Genomic DNA, 10,338 nt, shown 5'->3' on the forward strand with positions numbered 1-10,338 from the left:
TTTCCACTCTCTAATATTGCTTCACCATCAATGAGAATTGAATAGTCCGATCTCCCTATTTATGGGCATCAATTTCTTTTGAAGAATGATCTTCCAAAATTTGATGGGAATTGAAGGACCCTTATGTTTGGATTATCCAGTCACACGAATTTTTTGAATGTCATAATGTGCCTCATGAATAACGTTTTTCTTGTGTTTATTTTATGGTTCATGGTGAAGCCTTGGAATGGTTTCATTGAAAAGTAATGCATTTTTACGTTCATGGGATGATTTTCTTGAGTAGGTCAAGTTTCGTTTTGATCCAGTTTATTTTGAAGACTTTACAGTTCAATTTCCTAAGTTATATCAAGCTCCTACTGTGACAGCGTATCAGGCTGAGTATGAAAAACTTTCTTCGCTTACTCCAAATGAAGGTCAACAACATGAAGTTGGATACCGAGAGCACCCCATTGAATATTCCAACACAAAGTGTGAGAATGGTTTTGACTTGGATTTCACACTAGAGGAGCATGTCACACTTTCACAAGATCGTATTACAAGACAAGACAAACCAAGAGTACGTCATCCATAAGTCATGATCACACTCAGAAATCTTTTGAATCACTTTTTCTACCAATCAACCATAAGTCAGGATGGCATGAGCTTCTGCCACAGATATGGTTCTATTTTATCCCTCTTTACACCTTATGGTCAAGGTGCTTTTTGAAGGGGTGGAGAGTGATACGCATAAAATGATAGGAATAATTGGTTGTGTAATTAGTGGAGGATCTAAAAGGAATGAATCATATGTAATTAGTGGATAATTGACAAAATATCAGTATATTAGAATATATCATTACCTTGTATAGTTAGAGTAATTTTAGTAGCTTAATTATTATAGGTGTTAGTAATTTAGTATAAATAGGTCCATTGTATATGAAGATTGGGAACCACTCAAGAGAAATATATTGTACTTATTCATGCTCTTCTTCTTTATTTATTGGAGCTCTCACACGCTCGAAGTGTGAAATTGGAGTTTGCCGTGACTCGAAAGGTTTCCTATCCGTTACAATCCTATCTAGGGTTGTAATAGCAAGTTCTTCTAGAAAATATGAATGTGATATTAGTCGAACAGAAGAAGTCAATTCAAAATGCTTAATAGCCAACAACAATGAAGAATGGGTAATCTTGATACCCAAATTGCAACTACAAAAATATGTCTCGGCAAGTGCAACGATTGTTCAGGGTATAGAGACTGGAATAATGAGTGTCGTATCCACACATACTACAAATACTAGTACTATATGTTATTCTATTATGTAGCCTAAAAGTTGTGGAGAAGAATTAAGTGAAATTAAAATGAAGGACTAATCAACAACCTCGAAAGAGAAACAAAGCTAGACAAGGTTGAGGAAATTAACCAGTGATAAAAGGGTACTTGGATCTATGGATTCCTTAGGATATCATTAACCATAAGAAATACATGCCAATAACAAATGTTCAGTCTTAAACCGCAAGACCTCATATTTCTTGTTATTATCTTTCTCTAGAGATTTAACAACTAATCTTAGGTTGATCAATTAGAATCACTTCTAAATCAAAATCTTTCTATGGATTGCATTAATGTTTTGCGAGTTCTACTAAACGATTTGGCTCAAACGTAGAGGATTGATATCATCTTACCTTTAGGGTTTCAATCCACTCTTTCCAATTATGTGATATCTACCGTCACTAAAGATATCTCTATCACAAAGTTCATGCACCAATCATGACCAATAAGCTAGCAACAATTGATTCAAGAATAATAAAGAAACACAATTTAATCAAATTTATTTGTTGCAATCATGTAAAAAAAAAAAATCTCTTATATAGGGATTAAACATTCATACCTAAATATGTTATAATTAAGAGATATGAAAAATATTTGTGAAAAAAAAAATCTAAATCTTTTAAACGTTTATAGTTAGAAAAAATAATTTGTTATAATCACTTTCAAAGTTTTTAAAAATATTGAATATCAAAACAACAATTTCAGAAAGATAGTAGTTTAGAAAATTATCATACATTTTTATTTTAAATTTTGACAATTTTAACTTGTTTAAAATTATTTAAGTGGGGACACTTAACGTGTAAGAGCGACCAAGTATGGACTAAGAATAATACCGTAGCTACTAGGAATCAATACCACTAGACTATTGGGGGATTAATTAAGTGAATCTTGAGATGATGTCTTAAAGGGAGGGAATGGTACTTTATATAGTGTAGAGGCTCTTCTGGATTGTTGATAAGTGTACGGCATTGGATGACCTTCTCTATTTATCCTCCACATGTCCCTGCATGCCCTGATGTCTTTACCGACGTCTTCAGCTTCTCACCCATCATCTCTACCACCCCTCTCTACCCCCTACTAGCTACCACCCCTAGCCCGCAGGGCGCCGATGGTGCGCTGGGGTGCATGGCCCCTACTAGCCACACCATGCCACGGAGAGTCCAGTGGGCCAAGCTTGTTGGCCATGTACCATCCAATAGGGCCTAATCACCACCCCTTCCATACCTCCATGCCACGACCATGAACCTACACCAACCCAAACTACCACCCCTGCAAGTGGGGGCGTCATTGGTACTTCAGTAGATGCTCGGACCTTGCTAGCCATGCCACTTCATGGGGAATTCGATGGGCCAATCTTGCTAGCTATATGCTAGCCGACAGGTTCAATTACCAATCCCCCAATGTCGTGCCATACCGCACCACTCCACACACAACAATGCACCACAGGTCATCACCACCTCAAGAAGAGGTGGCACGGGTGGCACGGCGCCGGGCCAGCGCCCCACCCGACGTGGCCACCTAGGTGGTTGGTGGCACCCCCGCACCACCCCTGCACTACCCTAGAAATGGGGGCGCACCATACTGCCATACATGCTGGACACGCTCTCTCCGGTGCGGAGCAACGCCCCCACTGACAAACTACTCCGATCATCCACCACCAATATATATAAAATGAGTGCCAAAGTGCTACAAATTAAAGGTACTTTGCTTTTGGATTTCTCTATTACTTTACCTCCCTTGAATTTGAGCGAGCTAGGACTGTTTGGCAATGGCTTATATTTCAGACCTTTAATTTCCATCAAGGCTACTTGTGAGCTTGAGCAGCCAGGTTTTTCCTTTCCTTTTAATTCTTTCATTTTGTTTTCCTTTTTTCCATAGTGTATCTCAACCCATCATTTTTGCAATGTATGGTACGGATTGGTAGAAAATATATATAATGTTGAAGAAACTTAGTTTTTGGATGAGAAAAAAGAAAAGGGCCGAGGTTAGAAATGGAGGTGGTGTAAGTATAGATAGAGAAAAGGAGGTGGTGTAAGTTCAATTTAAAATGATTCATGAGGAAGGGAGTACCAAATTTCTTCCAATTTTGGTTGGGGAATTGAATATACATTTTAGGATTGGGGGTTATTTTCTTTTCTTTCTCTTTCCATTTCCAGTTTCCACCCATCCAAAATATAGAATTACAGAAACAATGCATGGGCAAGAAATTATTTGGAATGCAATATGTGGTGTTTGGCAAAAGGCTGATAGCTGATAGTTGATAGCTGATTGGTTTAGCTAGTAGTTGATGGCTGATTGCGTTAACTGGTTTGACCAGTTGGTTGTATTAGCTGGTTATAAAAAACTGTTTGGTAAATTAGCTGTTTAATAGTAGCTGATTAAATGTAAAATGACATTTAAGGGTATACGTGTATTGTATCATTTCAACCTTTAAATATAACAAGAAGATAAAACTCTTATTAATAAATAATTATAAAATTTGAGTATTATCTATACTTTTTTTTAAGGACATAACTTAATTATTTTTGTTTATTTAACTCTTATTAAATTATATTCTAAAACAATTTTTATTAATTATTTTCAATTTTATTATTATTACTAGTTTTACACGCGCATTGCGCGGATGGGTTAATGCCCAATGTTTATATTTAAATAAATATTTGAAAGTATATGAATGCAAGATTATATAGGATAAGTTTATACATAGGTAATTGAATGTCAAATTTGTTTATTTAAATATATAACTCAAAGTATATGAATCAAAGATAATATAGGAAATTCATTATAATTGTCACTAAAATAAATGTTTGCAACTTTTTAAAATCGATAGTCTAAATATTTGGTCTAAAATGATAGTCTAAATAAATACTACTTTTAGTTTGAATTTTTCTAAGTATTCTTAATTATCTTTTGAGTAACATTGTCATTGTCTTCATCTTTACTATTTGTTATCTTCCTTTTTGTTGATAGTATGTTATTTGCAATTCGGTTATTGTTGGTAGCATAGATGACAACATCATGCAATGAGATTATGATATAGGAGCTATGAACTTTCCTTTAGGTGTTCTGCTCAAGGCTCATTTGGTTCAACAATTATTGTTGAATGAGTTATTGTGGATAAAGAAATCCATAGTTTAAGGAAAAAGATTAAATAAATTAGTAAAAATTTGAAAATTTAAATATGATGTATTCCAAAGATATTAAAAGGTAATTTAATTTCTCGTTTCAATTTGCTGGGTAATGGGTTATTTGAGTACTTTCATTGTCAACAAATCCCCTAAGTAGTTAATATGATTGATTTCAAACTATTCTTTTTTTTTCATGGTATTAATAAAATACTTGGTAAATAAATATATAACATTATTTTGTATTATAATTTTGATATTTAATTACAAGATAGTGTAAAAAGAAAATAATGGACAATGTAATGAATATCAATTGATGAATTTGAATGTACAGAATCTTTGGATTAGAGAAAATAAAGACAACATAACTAATGAAATTATTTTTCTTATTTAATTTATTGATAATGATTATTTTTTTTAAAATAAAGGCATTGTAAACACATAATTCTAAATTAAAGAAATCCACATGTATCATTTTTTGTTGTAACTACTAATTTATTTAATTCAATAAGAGTAAAATAGAGTGATTCCGCTTCAATTTGTTGGGTTATTTGAGTACTCTCTTTGTCAACCAATCCCCAAGTAGTTAATATAATTAGCTTCAAATTATTTTTTTTAATTTTTTTTCATGATATTAATAAAATACTTGGTAAATAAATATATAACATTATTTTGTACTATAAGTTTGATATTTAATTACAAGATATTGTAAAAATAAGATAATGGACAATGTAAAGAATATCAATTGATAAATTTGAATGTAAAGAATCTTTGCATGAGAGAAAATAAAGACAATATAACTAATGAAATTATTTCTCTTATTTAATTTAAATTTTTTTATAATAAATAATTTTTTTTTTTCAAATAAAGGCATTGTAGACACATAATTCTAAATTAAAGAAATACATATGCATCATTTTTTGTTGTAGCTACTAATTTATTTAATATAATAAGAGTAAAATAGAGTGAGAAACTTAATTATTTCAAATTTGATTGGGATGAGGTTCGAACCTAAGACCTTTCTTATAAAATTTAATGGGTAAATTAAAAGTTAACGGAATATTAACGGAGAAAAGAATATTTAACGGAAAACTTAACAGATTACGGATAAATTAGGAAATCTCAAAGGAAAAATATAAATCTAAACAATTTGAACCATTCATTTGATTAAATAATTTGACCGCTATTTTTTGTACCCATTTTAGAACTAACTCTCTTTGTCTCTTATTAGTATAGTAGATTATTATTATTATTAAAAATGAAAAACCATCCCCCGTTGTTATTATTATTATTATTATTATAAAATAACAAATCTACCCCCATTTATAAGTAAATTCCATTGATTTCAAAGGATAAAATAGTCAATATACTCATTGATCCCAACAAGCTAATAGAAAAAGCTACATTCATTAGCTTTTCAATTTTCAGCTTATTGGCCCAATAAGCCAAGGCCAATAAGTCATTTACCAAACACTTTAAAATAACTTATTGGTAGATCAAACAGCTAAACTTGATCAAATAAGCTAAAATAATAAATACAAATCTGTAGGCTATCAAAGATGGTTAATGGACACCAAAATGTATACAAGAAAAGAACAAATCATGTTGAATACAGGTGGTGGTTGACAACTTGAAAACGAGAGGAAACTCTTACCCAGTTATCTTGGTTCTGATAGAACTGATGCAGTTGGGGTACATGAGTTGCTTACCATGCTTGAGTTTACTCTGAAAGGGATTTCCGGTTCTGTTATATTTAAGGTATGAATTAAGTTGTAAATTTTTATTTTTTTTTCCATTTAAAAATTGTTTAATCAACCTCTGTATTGTTTCCAAAGTTTTCCTGTCATTCATCTATTTAGAAAATGCGAGTGACAGAGGAGATTAAGTGATTAACGGTTGGAAATTTGAGGGCAGTAGAGACACAACGGAGTTAGATCATCAAAATTGATAACACGAAAGGCAAAAATGATTAAATCACTAGATGTTTGATGGAATGCCTGAGAGAAATTCTTTGTCATCGCCTGGGTTTTGATTGTCGTAGTACATGGAGTTGGGGAAGTCTGTATATTCTGAGTGCCAAAGTGCAACAAATGTACTTTGGTTTTGGATTGCTCTTTTACTTTACATAAAGCTGTGTTTCTACATCTTACATTTCAGAGTTTTTTTTTTTTGTTTTTTTTTTTTGTTGCAGAGATAAGAGAATGGCTTATTTTTCAGATATTTCCGTCACGCCACTTCTTGAGCTTGAGCAGCCAGGTTTTTCATTGCTTTTAAATTCTTTCATTTTGTTTTCATTTTTTGCATAAACAAGCAGGATGCAAGAAACTAGTGAAGATAATATTACAGAAAGAAAGCATGTGCAAGAAACTATTTAAAAGACAATGAATATAAATCTGTAGGAGATAATATGCAATCAAAGATGGTTAATGAACAAACACCCAAATGCATACAAGAAAACAACAAACAAATCTATTGAAGTATATGAGAAGTCAAACATTTAGAATAGTGTTGGAAGTTGAGGACTTGGATAGGGAAAAGAAACTTATCTCCTATTATCTTGGTCCTGATAGAACTGATGCTGTTGGGGTATATGAGTTGATTACTGCTCTTGAGCTTACTGTGAGTGGGGCTTCAACTTCTGTTATATTTAACAATCCATTGGTAGTGATAAACTCTAGCCCCAGCCCTCCTTCTAGTACCTTCACAATTAAAGACATAGGAGGTCTCCTGTTATGAGCCTGTAAACAACAAAGTCCAATCTTCACCATCTTTTCTGCATCCTCTCTGTAGCTTTGATCATCTTGAAAGTGTTGGTCAATGAAATCAAATAGCTGATCTTGTTCAGCCCTTTCTTTCACAATATCAATTAGTGGTTGGGATTGGCGGTGATCGCAATTTCTCCTCCTGAATATAGTTTCTATCATCACAATTCCAAAGCTGTAAACATCAATTTTTTCGGAGATATTGGTCCCATTGAACAATTCAGGAGCAACATATCCTGGAGTTCCGTTAAGAACAATTATCACTTGGCTTTGATCCCTAGTCATCAATTTAGCAAATCCAAAACCAGCAGTTTTGGCATTGAAATTCTCATCCAATAGAATGTTTTGGGGCTTTATATCAAAGTGAATGATTTTTGGATTGCAATGTTGATGAAGATATTCGAGCCCTTTAGCTAAACCAACAATGATTTTCTTCCTCATTTCCCATGTTAAACTTTTGTTGTTTTTTTGTTCCTGAGAAAAAATCCACATGTCTAGTGAACCATTGCACATGTGCTCATATACTAGTAACCTCTTTGATTTTCCCCTACAGTACCCTATCAACTTGACCAAATTAAAATGATGTATGTTACCTATTGTATTAACCTCAGCTAAAAATTCTTTTAGACCTTGGCTCTTTGAATCTAACCTTTTCGCTTCTATTTTTGTTCCATTTTCTAGAACCCCCTTGACATATCCAAACCCTCCTCGGCCAAGCCTATTTTGAATATCACGTGTTGCAGATTTCAATTTTGAAAACCTGAACCTCCTAAATGCTCCAATAACTTGGTTGCCTATATCCTCTTCTTCATTTACTTGATCATCTATATCCTCTTTTGACTTCGTGTGCAGCTTGTAGCGATAACATGCTCCCGAAAAAATAATAACTACTAAAAATGATAGGGAAAACACAATGACTAAAATGCAGATGAAAGATGATTTCTTCACATCATCAACTCTCTTCAATCTCTGAACCTTGATGAGTGCATAAAACTACCACTGCCTTCATTTCCTAATGTTCTAAATGAATATATTTGAGATTCCAAAGAGCAATTGCCAAATGACATGTTATTCCAATAGTGAAATATTGTATTATAAAATAAAATTTTCCGTTTTAACTTCCCGTCCAAAACACTCCTGATGGATAAATCATGCACGAACCCACCGTGGATCAACCCGAATGACGGGTCAAAGAACAAGCGGCCCAAGATACAACACGGGCCGACCAGGGTTCGGCCAAGGTCGAGCCCACGCTGATGGGCTGCCATGGGTCTAAATGGACCCAAGACTGACCTCCCTGAGATCGGCTGGGCCGACTTCGTGAGCTAACCTTCGGGGGTTATTGCGACCGAGCCCCGTGCTCGACCGAGGCCCTGGGTCTTGGATTGGCGCGGTTCGCACAGCTTGAGAAGCGGTCCTAGGCTGTTGGAAGACTCCTCATAAGATTTCTCCGAGTTGTTGGGCCTAAAATTAGTATAAAAGTATTCCATCTTGTCTCATTAAGACATCTACTTTGTCCTAAATACACTTTGTCTTGTTATTGCATCAGTCTATCGTTTGTAATAGCATCTTATATTAACTTAATTCAAGAATCTCCGTGATCATTTACCTTTGTCCTTTTATTATCACGTTCCTTGCATTTATCCTATCTTGTCAAACCCCTTAAATCTTATCGGGTTTATTGATTCGGTCTACCCGGGTTAATTAAATCCATCATTGGTACTCTCGTTGAGAGCCGACGTCAAGCTCGAGTTGTCTGGGTTCACGGGGGACTCCATTGAGACGGAGGGTTCCATCAGTCTTGAGGTGGATATAGGCACCCCACCGCATGTCAAGAGGCGGGGGGTCAAATTCGTGGTAGTTAAAATCGAGTGCACGCACAACATCATCATCGAGCGACTCGCCTTGGAAGACCTCAGAAGGTTAGTCGGAACTGCTATTTATAAGCTTGTCGCCAAATTGGCAAGCGAGACCTCTAAGTCCACACAATCGCCGAGAAGACATTACAAGGTGAAGAGGGTCGGCCCCGCGCCGAGCCCATAGTTGAGACCGAGGAGGTCGTGTTGGACCTCGGCCGACCCGAGAAGGCTATGAAAGTTTGGATGGGGTTTTCGGCCGACCTCCGAGGTCGGATCGTCGATGCCATCCGTCGCTTGACGTGTTTGCATGGGGCCCCGAGGACACGGGCCTCAATTGCCAAGTCATCACCCACAAATTGGCGGTGGACCCCACCATCAAGCCGATATAACAAAGGAAGAGGTACCTCTCGTCGGAGAGGCGCGATTTGTGAAGAAGGAAGTCAATACCCTCCTCGCGATAGGGCACATAAGGGAGGTGTTGTACCCAGAATGGCTCGCAAATGTAGTCCTAGCACCTAAACCACCCACCTGGAGGATATGCGTGGACTACACGGACCTCAACAAGGCATGGCCGATGGATCCATTCTCGCTGCCAAACATTGATCAATTGGTCAACAAGACGGCGAGATGCGCGCTCATGAGCTTCCTCGACGCATTCCGGCGCTACCACCAAATATTTATGCACGAGGACGACGAGGAGAAGACGACCTTCACTAGCTCAGAGGGAGTCTTTTGCTACCGGGTGATGGCCATCGGGCTCAAGAACTCCGGGGCTACCTACACAAGGATGGTCGCCAAGGTCTTCAAGAAGGTACTCGGCTGGAACTTACAAGCCTACGTGGATGACATGATCGTGAAGAGTGCTGAGGCCGACCTCCACACGGGCGACCTAACAGAGGTATTTGCAATAATGCGACAATTTGATTTACGTTTGAACCCCAAGAAGTGTACCTTCGGGGTAACCCCGATAAGGTCAAGGCCATTCTGGAGATGGAACCTCCGAGATCCCTCCGCGAGGTCCAGCGTCTTAATGGTCGGCTAGCTGCCCTCGGTCGCTTCTAGGGATGGCAATGTGCCCCGTCTCCGTCCCCGACGGGGACGGGGATGGAGAAATTTTGCGGGGATCGGGGACGGGGATACCCCTCCCTACCCCACCCCGTCCCCGAATTATAAATAAATAAATAAATAACTAAAATATATATATATATATATATATATATATATATATATATATATATATATATATATATATATATATATATATATATATATATATATATATA

The sequence above is a fragment of the Ipomoea triloba genome, chromosome 6 (genome assembly GCF_003576645.1).
Source record: "Ipomoea triloba cultivar NCNSP0323 chromosome 6, ASM357664v1".
Taxonomy (NCBI): domain Eukaryota; kingdom Viridiplantae; phylum Streptophyta; class Magnoliopsida; order Solanales; family Convolvulaceae; genus Ipomoea; species Ipomoea triloba.